Genomic DNA, 16,923 nt, shown 5'->3' on the forward strand with positions numbered 1-16,923 from the left:
TATCATGATACTGTTTTCAATTTCATTGCTTTCTGCTCTTATTACTTTCTTCTTTATTTGCTCTGGGTTGATTTTGCTGTTCTTTTTCTAGGTTCTGAAAGTGGGAGCTTAAACTATTGATTTAAGGCTTTTCTTCTTTTCCAGTGTAATCATTTATTGCTATAAATTTCCCTCTCAGCACTACTTTAGCCATGTCCCACAAGTTATCAGGTTATATTTGGATTTTCATCCAGTTCATTGTAATTATTTATTTCCCTGGAGACTTCTCTTTAGCCCATAAGGTTTTTTTCTTTATATAGATATATATAGAGAGAGAGCAAGAGATCACAAGTGGGCAGAGAGGCAGGCAAAGAGAGAGGTGGAAGCAAGCTCCCTGCTGAGCAGAGAACCCAATGCGGGGCTTCATCTCAGGACCCTGAGATCATGACCTGAGCTGAAGGCAGAGATTTAACCCACTGAGCCACCCAGGCACCACTAAGCCCATAAATTTTTTAGAAGTGTATTGTTCAGTTTCCAGGTGCTTGAGATTTTCCTATTATATTCCTGTTACTGATTGCTAATTTGATTCCACTGTGGTCAGAGAAACCACTTTGCATGATTTCAATTATTTTAAATTTGTTGAAGTTTGTTTTGTGGTCCAGAATATGGTTTGTCTTATTATATGTCTAATGGACACTTCAGAACATGTATTCTGGTGTTGGTGGATGGAATGTTCTATAATGTTGGATAGACACTGCTGATTAAAGGTAGTTGAGTTCTTCTTTATCCTTATTTATAGTCTAAATTTTTCTATTTATTTATTTTTTTTTAATTCTTTATTGTTTATGACAGAGACAGAGAGAAAGTATGAGAAAGGGGAGAGAGGGAGAGGGAGAGTCAGACTCCTTGCTGAGCTGGGAGCCCAATGCAGGTTTTGATCCCACAACCCGAGATCATGACCTGAACTAAAGGCAGATACTGAACCATCTGAGCTACCTAGGCACCCCAGTCTAAGTTTTTTTCTTAATTGGGAGTGCACTGGTGTTTAAAGTACCCAACTTTAATTATGGATTTTCCTATCTCTCCTTTTAGTTCTTTAAATTTTTGCTTCACATATTTTGCAGCTCTGTTGTTTAATGTATACACATTTAGGATTGCTATGTTCCTCGTTGGACCGACACTTTTATATTCATTATAACCATTATATTCTGGCTCTTACTGTCTCTGGTAATTTTCTTTGCTCTTCAGTCCACTCCGTCCGATACTAACATAGCTATTCCTACTTTCTTTTGATTGGTTTTGCATGGTATCTCTTTTCCCATCCTTTTACTTTCAAACTACCTATATAATTAAATTTGGAAGCAATTTCTTATAGACAGCATATAGCTGGGTCATGTATTTTAACAATCTCTCATTTAATTGGTATATGTAGACTATTTACATTAAATGTGATTACTATTATATTAATGCTTAATTCTGCCTTTTTTTTCCTGTGTTACCTCTTTGTCTTTTCCGTTTTCTTGTCTCTTCCTTCCTCTGAGTTACTTGTATATTTTTATTAATACCTTTTAATTTGTCTACAGTATTTTTTTTTTTCTGTAAAGATGTTGCTTATTTATTTGACAGACAGAGATCACAAGTAGGCAGAGAGGCAGGCAGAGAGAGAGGAGAAAGCAGGCACCCTGCTGAGCAGAGAGCCCGATGCCGGACTCAATCCTAGGACCCTGAGATCATGACCTGAGCCAAAGGCAAAGCCTTTAACTACTGAACCACCCAGGCACCCCGTCTACAGTATTTTGGAGCAAATTTCTTCTTATAGTTTATTCTAAGTAGTTGCTCTGGATATACATTACACATGCACAACTTACATAGTCTACCTCCTGTAATCATTTTAGCAGATTGTGTGAAACACAGAAATCTTACCTCCTTTTACCTTCTCTCATTTATAGGATAATTATTGTAAATATTTCTACTACATGCATTTGGAACCACATTGGACTATGTTACAATTCTGACTTTAGCGATAAACGATAATTTTGGAAACACTAGATTTTTGTGGCAATTTACCCCTGTTTTTGTCTTCTTTCCTCCTGATATTCTAAATCTTTTTATTACTACCTTTTTCTTTAGAGAACTTTCTTAGGACATTCTTTTAAGGTAGGTGTGGTAGCAACTAATGCCTTGATTTCTCCTCCATTTCTGAAGGATATTTGCACTAGAAATAGAAGTCCAAGCTAACAAGTATTTTCTTTCAGCACTTGAAATGTGTCACAACATTCTCTCTGTGCTTCCAAGGCTTCTGAGGAGAAATCGGTTGCCTTCAAACTGCTTCTCTCCTCTAGATAGTTTCCTTTTTCTCTCAACTTTCAAGATTATTCTTCTTTTTTCTTTTCTTTTTTTTTTCTTTTCTTTTTTTTTCTTTCATTTTTTAGAAGTTTGACTCTGATAGGACTCGGTGTAGATTTCTTTGGATTTACCCTGTTTGGAAATTGCTCAGCTATTTGAATCTATACATTTATGTGTAGGGATTTTATTTCTATTCAGCAGAAGGAATCAGGAAAAGTGTCCCTACTTCATCTTCCCAGAAGCAGAAGTCCACTTATTGCTATTTTTAATTATTTATTTTTCTCCTTGTTCATTGTGTACTTCCTTAATGAACTATAAGATCCAACAGGACAAGTACCTGGCTCTTTAATTTCCTACGGTATCCCCAAGATTTAGCCCAATCTCTGTATTATAATAGCTGTGCAATGTGTATTTTGAAAGACTGAATTAACAAATTGAATTCTGGTAGGTGTCACTATAGCAAACCCCTTGAGAATTTAGTTTATACAACAGAGTCGGGAATATCTCCTCTCTGCCAATTCTAACTCAGTCTGTCTATGGTGGGTTGTGTAAATCTGCCTCTTTAAGCACACTCTGCAGGTGATGCACAGGTATGTTGGACCTGCCTATATGAATAATCTCAAGCTGTGCTCCCCACCAAGAAGATCAGGGTCTGAGTACTGTCCTGGGAAGTGACAACAAGGGTGATGGGAACAGGGGTCTTCACAGGTGTTCTGCTCCACTGGACCTGCTCCAAAATTGCTAGCAGTAAAATGAGTTTCCCTATAAACAAACGTAAATCTAAGGACATAGATTTAAAATGGAAACATTTGAACAAATATGAGGGGAAACTGTCACAGAAGGCGTAACATTCTGCTACAGTGGAAGTAGCTGCAAAAGCATGCTCTGCCCTCAACTCATGCATTTTAAAACACTGTGCTGAGGGTTTGTGTTTACCCAGTGCAAGGCCGTTAATACATTCAGCCCAAGAGTGAAGCAATTTTAATATTAATAGGCTCTTTATGAGAATTTAATAACAAAGTCATAGCTTCCTTGTGTTTCAAGACACAGGGGTTAATTACTTCAAACGGGTTGGCAGGGAAAAGGTCAAATTTTAATGCTGACCTTAACAGTTTGGGATAAATATAAAAAAAGGTAATGGCCCATTTAAAGCTATCACGCTCAGCGTTCTTTGTGAGCTGAGAAACTGTCACGGGTCCAACCTGTTGATTCCAATGACTGATGAAAAGAGAACCCACACATCTTATCATTACACCTGGTAAATCTGAGTCACTTTTAAATGAATTCAGTCTACTCTGTCATGGGAGGAGGAGAAAACTTGCTGAGCTTTTTTGTTTTGTTTTTGTTTTGTTGTTGTTGTTTTTAAAGATTTTATTTATTTATTTGACAGAGAGAGATCACAAGTAGGCAGAGAGGCAGGCAGAGAGAGAGGGCGAAGCAGGCTCTCCACTGAGCGGAAAGCCCGATGCGGGGCTTGATCCCAGGACCCCAGGATCATGACCTGAGCTGAAGTCAGAGGCTTTAACCCACTGAGCCACCCAGGCGCCCCGTTGTTGTTTTTAAGAATGGATCTATTCTAGTATCTGTAGAACTGAAGCATCATCATGGTCATGGTTTTGCAGTCTCCCACCAGTGGCCTGAGACAAATTCAAAGTGAAAAATGAGGCCTATGATTTGAGACTGTGGCTCCTCTCCTATATAAATGATCACTGCTAGCTTTAACAACAAGATAAAATCCAAGTAGGTTGCTACTGGGTGTTTGGATGATCTGTTCCTCTCAGTCTATGGAGAAACAGATGTGAGGCCCTGAAATTTCCTCAAGTCTCCTAAGGGAAAGCGGAGCAGGGACACAGAGATGGACCGTGGGGCCTGGGGGCTTCTCAGGAGATATATACCTGTGATGAGCACAACAAATCAGCAAGAAATAGGAGTCCGATTTGCTGGCTTGGGACACATGACTCCCACTCTGCATTGTCAGAGTATACATTGTGAACTTAAATAAATGTAGTTGGTAGGTTGTTTCTATTTTTTGTTTTGGTTTGCTGCCCATACACTCCAAATATACTTCATCATTTATCATTGCCCCAGATTTTCTCCCTTTGTTCAGTTTCCTGAGCAGAATTGCAATCAGGGTTTGCCATGCAGTTAATCTCACATGGATGTACACATTCTCCAAGATGGTGTGAGACTCTTCTGACAACACTGTGTTTACACGGACATGGCCACTCTTTTCACTAGACTCTATCCCACCGAAGATGTTCATGATGGTGGCACAGAAGAGGGTCTCTTTACACTAATCTTCTGTACCTTCATTCATCAGGTATTTATTGAATACCTATCAAAGGCCAGGGAAGGTTGACAGATGAATCAAACAAGTTCCCTGCCTGCACAGAATTCATACTCTAATGGTGGGGGGTGGGGAGCTGACAGCAAAGTAATTAACCATCATGTGCTGATAGCTATGAGGGAATGTCATGGGATCACATGAAAGAAGCAACAGCCCCAATCTTAGCAAGTTTGGGGAAATTCTGCAAAGAAATGGCTTCTGAGATAAAACTCAGTATCAGCTAGAAGAGGCAAGGTACACTGTTGTAACAAATGACCTCAGAATCACAGAAACTTACAGCAACAAAGGCTTAATTCTGACTCAGGCTATGTGTCCTCTGTGGTTTATCTGTGGCTTTGCTCTACGTCTTCTTCTCTCCAGAACTCAAACCAACAGAGAACTGATTCTCTGATCCCTTGACAGAAGGAAAAGAGAACACAGTGAATCACATGCTGGGTTCGCCTAGAGAGACATGGGTCACTTCCCCACATTTTGTTGACTGAGGCAAGCCGCATGGCTATTCCTAACTTATAAAAGTTGAAGATGCAAAATCCTCCCTCGGTGAGAAATACAAGGAGAGAACCCAGAGTGTTTTGTAAGGAATAATCGATCTAGCAGGGACTCACAACATGAGTTATAAATCTGTGTGCAGTGAAAGATGGTAAACGTGTTCCAAGCATATACAACAGCACAAGAAAGAGACGGAGGAGAGGGAGCAAGAAGAATGGGAGAGAAAGAAGAGAGAAGAAAAGGGATCTGAAGAATGCCAGGCAGTTAGCTTGATGAGGCTCAGGCAAGTAGTCCAAGGAAAGGAGCGGAAGGACCATAAAAACAAAAGCTCCTTCTCTCACTCGATGTGCACCAAAGCACACTTGATGGTTGACATACATACCCCACACAAAGTAGTCTTGGGAAGCACTGACGTATAGGAACCTCCAGGTCTGTAAATGAACCGTTAATACTAAACCCTTCCCTTTTGAGTACTAAATATTTTGAACTATGCAAAATGCGAAGACAAATGGAGACATACAGATAATAGGAAACCCAGACAAACATGAACGTGGAAATGACACAATGTTCGTATTGGGTTTACTGCTGTGTGACACCTAGACCAAGGCCCCCAAGTACTTACTTCATGTATGTTTGTTGAATGACTCACAGGAAAAAACTGAATGAGGGGCATCTTTGACCATTAATCCATAATTCACTTTCAATATATGAGACTGAATGATATAAAGTGAAGGCTAAGACAAGGTGAGATGTTGTGTATGGATTCTCATCCCTAGATTCATGTTCAATCAGAGCTGGTCTCCCCCACACAAAGCTCAGAATTCTTTTATTCAACTACCTAAAAAATACTTATTGAATATTTACTACACAATAAGGAAGCTGCTGGATGCTAGGGACTCAGTGTAAATCAAGGAAAATAAGGTCCTTGAGAGAGAGACAAATTGCAGTCAAATGCTCTACCCTCGAGCTATACCCCCTGAGAGAGACAAATTGAACAAGTAAACTACCCAAATAACTGAAAGCATCAGTGCCATAATAAGAAAAAAAAATGTTCTGCTACAGAAGAGAGGGCCTGGTACTTAGAGGTCAGAAAGGCCGCCCCACTAATGTGCGTCTATCTAGTAATCAAAATCACTGAAGAGGTGGAAAAGGAAGAGCATCTCAGCAGTGGTGACAGCACATGAAAAGGTCCTGAGGCGGAACAGAACATGGCATGTGTGAGAACCTTTGAGAAGGCCTGTGTAGCTGAAGAAGTCAAGGGAGCAAGGAGGTAACCAGTGGGAGACATGGTTACACAGGTCTGAACGCCACCTAATCACTCAGGGTCTTGTGGAACGTTGGGAGGGTTTGAATTTCATCTTAAGACTATTTGACAGGTTTACGAGTATAGTCCAATGACCATTTACAGACAACTACCACTTCAATGACACTAGAACTGACTGCCTAAATAGTGCATCTTGGTTGAGAGAAAATCAAGCTAATGTCATGCAGAAGATATAGTGTGGTATGGAAAATATTGCCTACTTCCTTGGACCTCTAGTTTTTCTCCCTTCATAACAGAAAGCTGCAAATTGAACAAAGAGTCATCTGCATGGAGCATCCAAGAAAACACTGAAAAGCAAAACAAATTCCATTTTAAAAGAAGGGGAACAGGGGGCGCCTGGGTGGCTCAGTGGATTAAGCCGCTACCTTCGACTCAGGTCATGATCTCAGGGTCCTGGGATCGAGCCCCGCATCGGGCTCTCTGCTCAGCAGGGAGCCTGCTTCCCCCTCTCTCTCTGCCTGCCTCTCTGCCTACTTGTGATCTCTCTCTCTGTCAAATAAATAAAATCTTTAAAAAAAAAATAAAAAAAAAATAAAAGAAGGGGAACAGAAAGCAAGGTGTGAGCATTTGCAGAAGTAGGGTAACCGTAAGTTTCAAGAGTATATGAGAGTACAATTATTGAGCTCCCAATGCAAATTTGCCACCAGTCAGAAAAAAAAAGGTCAAAAATAGCGAGGACAATTGTCCTGCTTTAAATCCTATTTTTTAAACCTTATCCTCACTTGCAAGTAAGGTGCTGGCTCACTTCACGGCTCAAGTAGATTTAATTCCTATTAATCCCATAATAGTAGATGTTGCTGCTGGTGATCATTGTTGCCAATCCTTACAGTTCCAACTTTCTCCTCCGGAATGGCATTTTGGGATGAAAGTGTCTAGCTGGCAGATGGAGTGGTGCTTTCAAAGTGAAGATATCAAGATATTTACCAAACCATAGCAGGGAGCTTTGTGGGAGATAATGACAAATTTACAAACAAAAAGAAAATTCCCCAAATTATAAAAACAAATGGAGTGACGAGCATTCCAACTAGGAAACAAGTAGATACTAGTACAAGCTCCACTGAAGCAGATAGGCGGGCGGGGGGTGGGGGTGGGGAGTGGGACACGACTAGTTCTTGTTGAATTAGGCACAAGATATGCCACATCTGTCAGAGTGAAAGACAGATTGGGAGAAAAAAAAATTGAGGGAAACGGTTTCGTAACTGGAGGCTGTATTGCTCAATGCAAATCAGGCAATTCCAGAAATGTATCTCCAAATAAGTTTGTTACTTTTCTCCAACCAACAGAATGCCTTCATCAAAGCCTTCACCTAAAAACACAAATATCCTTCTCCCTACCATTCCACGCTAGCATAATAGTTTCAGCATGTACACTCCACGATGGGATCATTCCAGGAATAAATGGGGTGACCAGGAACTTTATAAAAATGGATTTCAAATAAAATCACTGAAGAAGTAGAAAGGCTGACTGTAATGCCGAGCAAACCTAAGCACCATCTTTGTGTGGTGACCCTTGTCACACAGGGACACTGACCACCCCTCGTCTCTTGAACACACCAAACGTTCTACATTCCAATCTTTGGCACATGCCAGTTTGCCCTCCTGCAATTCTCTCCTTGCTTCTCTCGGTGACCTTCTCTCGTCCTTGAAGCTACAAGTCAGCTCTTCTTCCCTCAAAGCTGCCCTCCTAGTTTACCTGACATCTAAACAGCCTCGCTCCCTGACTCGGGGCCTCTTTGCAAACTTCAGCCCATTTATTTCCTTAATGGTGCTAACCTCAATCTGTGATGTTCATGACGACAAGAAGTTGGCCTGCCTTGTGTCCGACCGTAACCCTGATGCTACAGCAATGAGTGCATCCTTTGATGAAGGAACATTCAAGATAAAAGAGAGGCTAAGATGAGCAGGGCATGATTCCTGTTAGTAGAGGCAGAATTAGGCCTCCTATTCTCTCCACCCAAACCAGAACTAATAAAGAAATCACAGCCCTTGGATCTTTGTTGTGATTCTTCCAAAACCTAAGGTAGGTGAAAATAAACATGATGACACAATTGTTGGACATGACTCTGAAATCCAGTTGATGGTAAAATAACCACAAATATCTTCAACCAGGGCTCATGGGATGTTACTGCAGCAAACACACTCTCCCCATCAATATGGATATGATAAAAAGCATTCATGCTCTCCCCAAATTCCCCTGTATCTTAAAAAAGAAGCCCAATGTTTCAGCAGGACATATGGTTACCCATAATAAAAACTACTTTTACCGTCTTCCTTACAATAGGGATAGCTGTGTGGCTAAGTTCTGGCGAATTAAATCTAAGTGACATTGGTGTGGGCAATTTCCAGAAAGTCCTCACTGAAAAGAGGAAGTATGTTATTTCTCAAATTCTCTTTGGTCCCTGTTGAAAAGAGGATATGATGGTGGAAAATCAAGTCATTATCTTGCATTAGAGGTGGAGGCCATGTGTTGAAGACAGTGGAATATCTTGATAGAAGAAGACCCAGGAGTCTCCATATCCATCTGCCCTGTCCTTCTTTAGATTTCATTTCATGCAAGAGAAAAGTAAAATTCTGTTTAAAACCACTATTTTCTGTCACTTGCAACCTAACCTAACCCTAGCTGATCTAATAGGCCAAGAAAAAAATAATAAAGTCATCATTTATATAGATGAAACCAGCGGAGCTTGGTGGAATTGCCACATTCCCAGGATGAGGATGACCCAGTGAAGGGCTCATCTGTCCATCTCTGTTTGTCTGCTCCATGGTCAGAAAGAATCTCACCCTGCACACATGAGCCACTGAGACTATCACACTCATCATCTGACATCTGGGAGAGGCTACAACCCTCAATTGTTTGAAAACAGCTTTTGCTGTGACCTCCTATTTTGGCAGTAGGTAGTCAGAGCAAAAACAACACAGCACAAGACAGAAAAACTGAAAGATGGGAATAGCATCAGGACTTAGAGACATCCGTTTTGGTAAAACACAAGCCGTGAGAATATGCCAACGCTTGCCTGCCTTTTAGAAGGAAAGTGATGGCTGCCAATTTTTTTCTCATCTACCGGGAATGTGAAAACCACACTCCTCCCGTTTGTCTGTTGATAAGCCTGTGCAGAAACGGACTTGAATCTCTGTGTATTTTTTTTTTTTAAGTTCTATTGTATATTCCAGATCATTTCTACGTCCGGTACAGGGGTTTGACAGAAGTTGGTGATAGCACTCTAGGAAAAATACATTTTTCATAATTCTAATATATCCCCAGGCATATCTATAGATATATAAATATAGATATATCGATATATCTATAGATATATCGATATATCTTGATATAGATATATCTATAGATATATCGATATATCTTGTCCTTGTCCCAAGGGATAATTAACATCACTCTTCTGTTAGGCAATGTCATCTTCATTTTCTTGAAAAATGCATGCTTTCTCAGTACAGATATCTGATCATTTCTCTATGGCTTTTTATTAAAATCTGTGAGCAGATTTTTCCCTGCCATCCCGGTTCTACTCTGTATCACTGCATTCCACCCCCTTCCATTCCATTCCACTCCATTCTGTCACAGTTCATGACATTCTACTCCATTCCACTCCATGACTTAGGACATGCTCAGTTTGGACTGGAGCTGTGTGACTTGACAAGTCCTTCAACGTCTATGAAGGCATTTATCTACTAGCCACTCATGGGATCACCGTGGGGACCCTACATCCACTATTTCAATCAGTGTGTTGCAGGCATCGTCTCCTTAATCCCCACAAAGCCCCGAGAGGTGCATGCTTTAGCATCCTCATTAATGGGGAAACTGATACACGCACAGTGATTAAGGGTTATGCACCTAATTCACAAGACTGATGGGTCACAGATACATGATATGACCCCCAAAGTTAGGACTGGAGAAATTCCTCCAGTATAAAAGCAGAAAGTGTGCTCATGCTGTCTGCAAGACCTCCCAGAGGTCTTGTAGAGGTCTTTTCAGAGAGGGTCCATCAAACCTAGACAGATCTACAGGGAGGGAACAGAAACCAGGGTCCCTGTATGTCCAAGAACTTAAAATATCTAAAAATCTAGTTACAACACATTGGGGTCAACCACATGTCATTTAGGATCAGATGGAGGAGTTTGGTCATGAAACTTCTCTGTACTCGGCGGAGAGAGGCAGGTGGAAAGTAATCTGGGGCATCCATAAACCAAAATCGGCCCTGTCCAGCAATGACAAAGAAAAGTATGTTTAATCCTGTGGCAATCTATCAAGTGTCATAGTGTACAGGCTGCATATAAAGTGCAGCATTATTTTCAATGGGAGAACTTTCTATCAGCTCAACAGATTTTGCAGAGGCAATGGGTATCTAGCATCAAAAGCCCGCAGATTTATGGTGGTAGCTGTTAACCAGAATCGAAAATCTTAAATTCCATTTCTCACAAAGATAAAGGAATATTTAAACAGGGCCATGCACAGAGATTTGGAAGGGGGGGAAATTGACTTATTTTCATCAGATATTTTTAAATCACCAATTTCACTTGTACTTTTGTCTCTAACTGTGCACGCCCAGGAATTCTGAAAGGGAACACATGGAGGTGAATCCAGAAGGCAAACTGACTTTGCAGAAGAGAGAAAGAAGAAAGATATTTTTCCTATTTCTTGCACAAGCTTACTTAAGAAAGTGGAAATGGGGGTGCCTGGGTGGCTCAGTGGGTTAAAGCCTCTGCCTTCGGCTCAGGTCACGATCCCTGGGGTCCTAGGATAGAGCCCCACATCAGGCGCTCTGCTCAGCAAGCAGCCTGCTTCCTCCTCTCTGTCTCTCTGCCTGCCTCGCTGCCTGCTTGGGATCTCTGTCTGTCAAATAAATAAATAAAATCTTTAAAAAAAAAAAGTGGAAATGGAGACACGTGGATGTGTCGATATTCATTTATCAAGAAAGTGCTATGCTTCCCTCGTTTGAGATGTGATTGGTGTTGAACTTTTCACTGGATCAGTTACCGGACTCTGCATGAAGGATAGGAGAGTGGGAAGGATACTGAAAATACCTCAGACAAAGTGTTTTGCAAATGAAACAAGCAAAAGCAAAGGAATAATGATAGATTTAATTGGATAGCAGGTGACCTGGATAACAAACTGAATAAATAAACAATGGGTTATCTTCTAAGCTAGGCTTGTATCCAATTTCAGTCAGAGTAATTAATGAAAAATTCATAAATGCACACACTTGGAATGTGCAGCTCTAGATTTCCTGTCTGACATAGTAAAATTAAATACCGGATGCCCTGTCAGAAGCAAATAACAATTCTGATTTAGAAAGTGAGTATAAGAAAAGTCTGTGTCTCATTATTCCTTATTGTTCATCCAGTGTTTTAAGAGGACTTGGAGTCTTATTGATTCACTCATTTCTTCTTTTTTAAAAAACATTTTAAAAATTCACCGAGCTTAGTTAAAAAGTGAAATGCGCACAACAGAGTTGGGAAGGATAAGAGTGAAAAACAGAGGGTTTGGATCATGGAAGGCATTCAGTGCCATACTAAGTGGCTTAGGGTTGATCTGATAAGCAACAGGGAGCCACTGAAAATTTTTGAGCAGAGGTGTGACATGAGTAGAGATGTGACTGAGGAAGATTTATTTGGGAACAGGATACAAAATTATTCAGTGGATACATGCACGTGCACACACACACACAGACACACACACACACAATAAAAAACACTTGCATTCTTACAAGAAATTCTTGCTTGAGACAGATAATAAAATCTGAGTAAATGATATAGTCCTAAATGGGGTCAAGGTGAACGACAGTATATCCCTGCTACCACTGAAACTTCAAGTATAATCACTTCTGGGGCTATTTTGGTTGATTATGCAAAACAAACAAGAGCATAGTTGCTTCAGCAATTTTCTCTCTAAATTTCTTTAATGGCCAGCTGGCTGTGGAGGACTGAGTGAACCTAGACAAAAATGTACAATTCTGAGGAGTTTTAAAAATAAATAAAATGTTACAAAAGATGCAGTGAGGATAAGGGCAGTGAGAATCTTATTCAGAAACTCAACATCAAATATTGCTAACATTGTCTTCTAATTTGGATGGTGAAAAGAGAGATCTGGCTAACATCTCTGCTGAGAGTGAACTTACAGCTCCTTTGACTATGGCAAGCATCTTAATAAAGTCAGAAAAATAAAGTACATCAAAAAATAAAATGTGGGGGCATCTGAGTGGCTCAGTCAGTTGAGCATCTGACTCTCGGTTTCAGCTCAGGTCAAGATCTTATGGGTCATGGAATCTGCCCACATTGGGTTCCATGCTCAGCAGGGAGTCTGCTTGAAAGATTCTCTCCCCTTGCCCTTCCCCCCCCCCACTCACTTTTTCTCTCTCAAATAAATAAACCTTTACAAAAAAATCTGCACTTCCTTCTAAATACCCCAAACCCCACGCCTCTTTGTCCTACAACTACTACACATACCCATGGTACTCTTGCTGGCCGTAAAGGTGCTGGGTTATGTATTGGGGTGCACACACTCTCATCACTTCTGCCCCCAACTTTTGCTACAGCCTGCTAAGGATCTCATACGACTTCTTCTATCCATCCTACGCACTGCTGTTAGCAACCCCTTCCTAAGCAAGGTTTTCTCAACTGAAGGTGGTTTTCTCCTCCAGGTGACATTTGGGGACATTTTTTGGCTTTCATAATAGGGAGGGAGCATGCTCCTAGCATGGTGAGGAGAGGCCAAGGATACTGCTATGCCTCCTGAAATGCAGAGGACAGTGTCTTATAACAAAGAATTGTCTGGATAAAAATATTAATAGTGCCAAGGCCAAGAACCCCTGTCCTAAACACATAAATGCTACATCAGTTTACACAGTTACAACAGCAACTGGTGTAAAATCCAAAGCCTGAATCTGGCTCTTACTGTCCACATAATCTGGTTTCACCATCTTCTCTGATTCACTCCTGTGTCCCACTGCCCCGACATGAACTCTCTGCTCTTGAATGCCTAGGGATTTCAGCCCACCTGCAATGAGAGATATCTGCCTCCTCCTGCCTCAGCCCTTTGACTTGGCCTCTGCCCCTTATTGGACAACTGTTTCTACCTGGCTGCCATTTTTACTCATCCTTCCAGGATGACTTTCTGTGGACCTTGGAAGCCATCATGATCACTAACGTCACAGGACACTGAAAGGCACATTCTTCTCCTACTGGCAACCCATCTATACCCATGCATCCGATGAACTGCCCTCCTCGGTCTTACAGTCAAAACCATCATTTATTTACAACACCAAACACCAGCCTCACCACAGCAACAGCTCCCACCAACTTGCATTTCTTCCATTCTTCTTGTCCTGCCATTTGTCTTTGTCTCTTGGCTGCAGAAACCATACGCCCTTCTCCTACATTGTGCCCATCCCATCATGACCTTGGAGAATGTGGCCCTGAGTTAACCTGTAGATGTTGCCACATCTCAAGTGCCAGACTTTTTCTGTGTCTGGGAATGAGGAGTCTGAGCCTGTCTGAGCGTCACTATGTGCATTTGACAGGGAGGAGCAAAAGGGAAAGCGGCGAATAAACCAAAAGGTACTGATACAGCAGTACTTCCAAGCCCTACCCATCTCCCTGACTGGTAAACAGATTTGTCACTCAACTTATCTCCCTCCCTGGCCTGCTCATGTATCAGGTGCCTGGGTACAGCTGATGCTAAACAATGAGAATGAGAGGAAGAGGAGGAATAGTCAGGCTTACTGAAACAGGACAAACCACACATGGAGTAATAGGCTGTGGGGAGAAAGTAGAGGGTTAATGGACTGAGGGCTCAGGGGTGGTGGGACAGACTGGACACAGCTAATGCGAGGTGGGGACACAGTACAAATCCAAGAACACAGGGAAGAAAACAGGACGTGAAGAATATTGCCAAAGATTATAAATTAAATTTGCGTGACTACGTATTTTTCCCCAGGAGAAAATAGTAAGCTGTTTGAAGTCATTTTGTCAACGACTATGATGTTTTCTGTTGTTCTCCTTGCTTGACTGGAATTTGGCAAAGAGCTTGGATTTTATGGGCCAAAGGTTTATAAAGGGTGCACAGATATTAAAGAACTCCTTTTCTATGGAAAAAGATACTGAAGGTATGAGTGGTCACTCACTTTGTCCCAAAATTATTTGACATTAGAATCAAGTTTCAGGGGCGCCTGGGTGGCTCAGTGGGTTAAAGCCTATGCCTTCAGCTCGGGTCATGATTCCAGGGTCCTGGGATTGAGCCCCACATGGGGCTCTCTGATCAGCAGGGAGCCTGCTTCCTCCTCCTCTCTCTCTGCCTGCTTCTCTGCCTACTTGTGATCTCTGTCTGTCAAATAAATAAATAAAATCGTAAAAAAAAAAAAAAAAAAAAAAGAAGTTTCAAACTCAGCCGGGATTACAACCAAGTCCACTTTCAACCCCTTCACTACTCTGCCTCTCAAAATAGAGGGTTTAACTTCACCTCAGTTTTTAATTGTTCAAAAAGCTCTTACTTCCAACAATGACATTGTAGAGTCCCTTTTACTGTCTACCTCCATGATTTTGATAAAGACAACCAGTTATGTAGGTGACACATAGATAAAAAGTTCTCTGTAAATACATCTGTTCGGTTCCTATGCCTCCATTCTCACTGAGTCATAAGCTGGATAGGTAGGGGACATATAATAGCTTTGCTTACAGAATAGATATTCAATAAATGCTACTAATGATGATGCATATAAATGTACAGGACCACGAGCCTCCATCTGGCAAGGTAACCTAAAATTCTCATTGAATTCCTTTTATCCTAAATTTCTCTTTCCATTATGTTACACAGGCTATATCACAGAGAGCTAGAGTCCCCTGGTGTATGTTTGTCACGGAACCTTTGTTCCCTTGTTCTTTATGAGAATTTTGTCCTACTCAGAGTTGAAGAGAAAAATAACCCATTTATATTCTCTGCACTACTCTTTGGGTTTTATTCCAATTGCTATTGTGACAGGGGCTGCTACGAAGAGGAATACCAATGGAAGCAAGGAGTTAAGTTCACGGCTGCTTCAAATGCAGTGAGCTGGTCAGATGACTCAGAAGAAAAAGAATGGCAGCACAGTCTTGAATTCTAAATTTAGACAGATGGACAGACAGATACAGAGATGGAGAGATGGAGAAGTATATATATAAACAGGTATACCTTTAGGTATGGACTGATTGATCTATCTGCCTACCTCTCTATCTATCCACCCACAGGTCATCTGGCTAGCTTTGGCTGGGAGACAAAATAGCATGTGGTTAAGTAAAAATTTAGGGCTCAGAGACCTGGTTCTGGTACAACCTCTGTATATGTGACTTTGGAAAATTAATCCCAGCTTTCCCATATGAGCCACAGGTACGGAAATAGTGACACCTTTATCAGAGTCTGGCCGTGACTTCCCCAGCCCGTGACTTACCTTGTGTTAGTGCCTGGAGACTGTTTACCCCAATTCACCTTCCAAAGTAGGTGGTATACCAGCAGTAGATGTGATTACTTTGGGGGGTGCTAAGATAATGATGATTGTAAGGAATGGTAGAAAATAGGTCAGATTGTTTTTAGGAGACTTTTTATTGAAACTCCTAATGTCGACCTCCAGGAGGATAGGATTTGGAGTTAGATAAGACTTGAGTTCAAATCCCAACTTTACCATTTATTAGAGGGATATGGGTGTATAATAGAGAGGGAAAGCAGGGTGAGACAGAGGGAGAGAGAGAGAAGGAATGGCCGTGTCCCTTCAACAGAAATTCAATACTCTTATCTGTAAGAGGGGATAACAATAGCACCTACAACATAGGGTTATTGTAAGAAATACATTATACAATATATGTACATAAGTCTAGCATATTATTTGTCACATGGTAAGCACATAAAAATAATTGTTGTTCTTGAACAATGCATTCTATTATTAACTGTCTAGATGGGCTGGGCCTACGCTCCCAATTCACGCTCATCTGAAAATCAATCATTGTTATCGGGGACTATTTGCTAATTCCCTATGCAGAATTTAAATCTTCCAGACTTCCAGACAACCTCATCTGCTGCTCCATGCTAATTATGTACTTATCTTATCTGAATATCTGTTGCAAATTTACAAAGCCACTGTTGTCCTTCTGGCTCCTGGCTATACACAGTCACAAACAGTTTACAAACAACAATAGCAACAATAACAAAACTTGGGCAGGGAGAAGAAAACAAAGCAAGAGCATCCTATAATATCCTGCTCTACAGATCAACTGGGGCTCTTTGATTTTTCTTCAGGTTGACTTCCGCAAAACTTTCAGAACTTAATTATCAGATCCCTACACTCACTATGCCATAACATCATTGCAAAATTACACTTCAATAAAAATCTGGAAGATGGTTTCTCTGTCATTGTGTCAAGTGTCCCAAACCCACCAGTAATAAATATCTGGCTTTTAGT

The 16,923-nt window shown here is 41.0% G+C and overlaps 1 protein-coding gene across 1 annotated transcript in view; it reads right to left on the reverse strand.

Moving 5' to 3' along the window:
• RBFOX1 (RNA binding fox-1 homolog 1) overlaps positions 1 to 16,923 on the reverse strand; it is a 1,460,772-nt gene that overhangs the window by 1,241,597 nt on the left and 202,252 nt on the right. The window lies entirely within an intron of this gene.

This window comes from Mustela erminea, chromosome 20 (assembly GCF_009829155.1).
Source record: "Mustela erminea isolate mMusErm1 chromosome 20, mMusErm1.Pri, whole genome shotgun sequence".
NCBI lineage: Eukaryota > Metazoa > Chordata > Mammalia > Carnivora > Mustelidae > Mustela > Mustela erminea.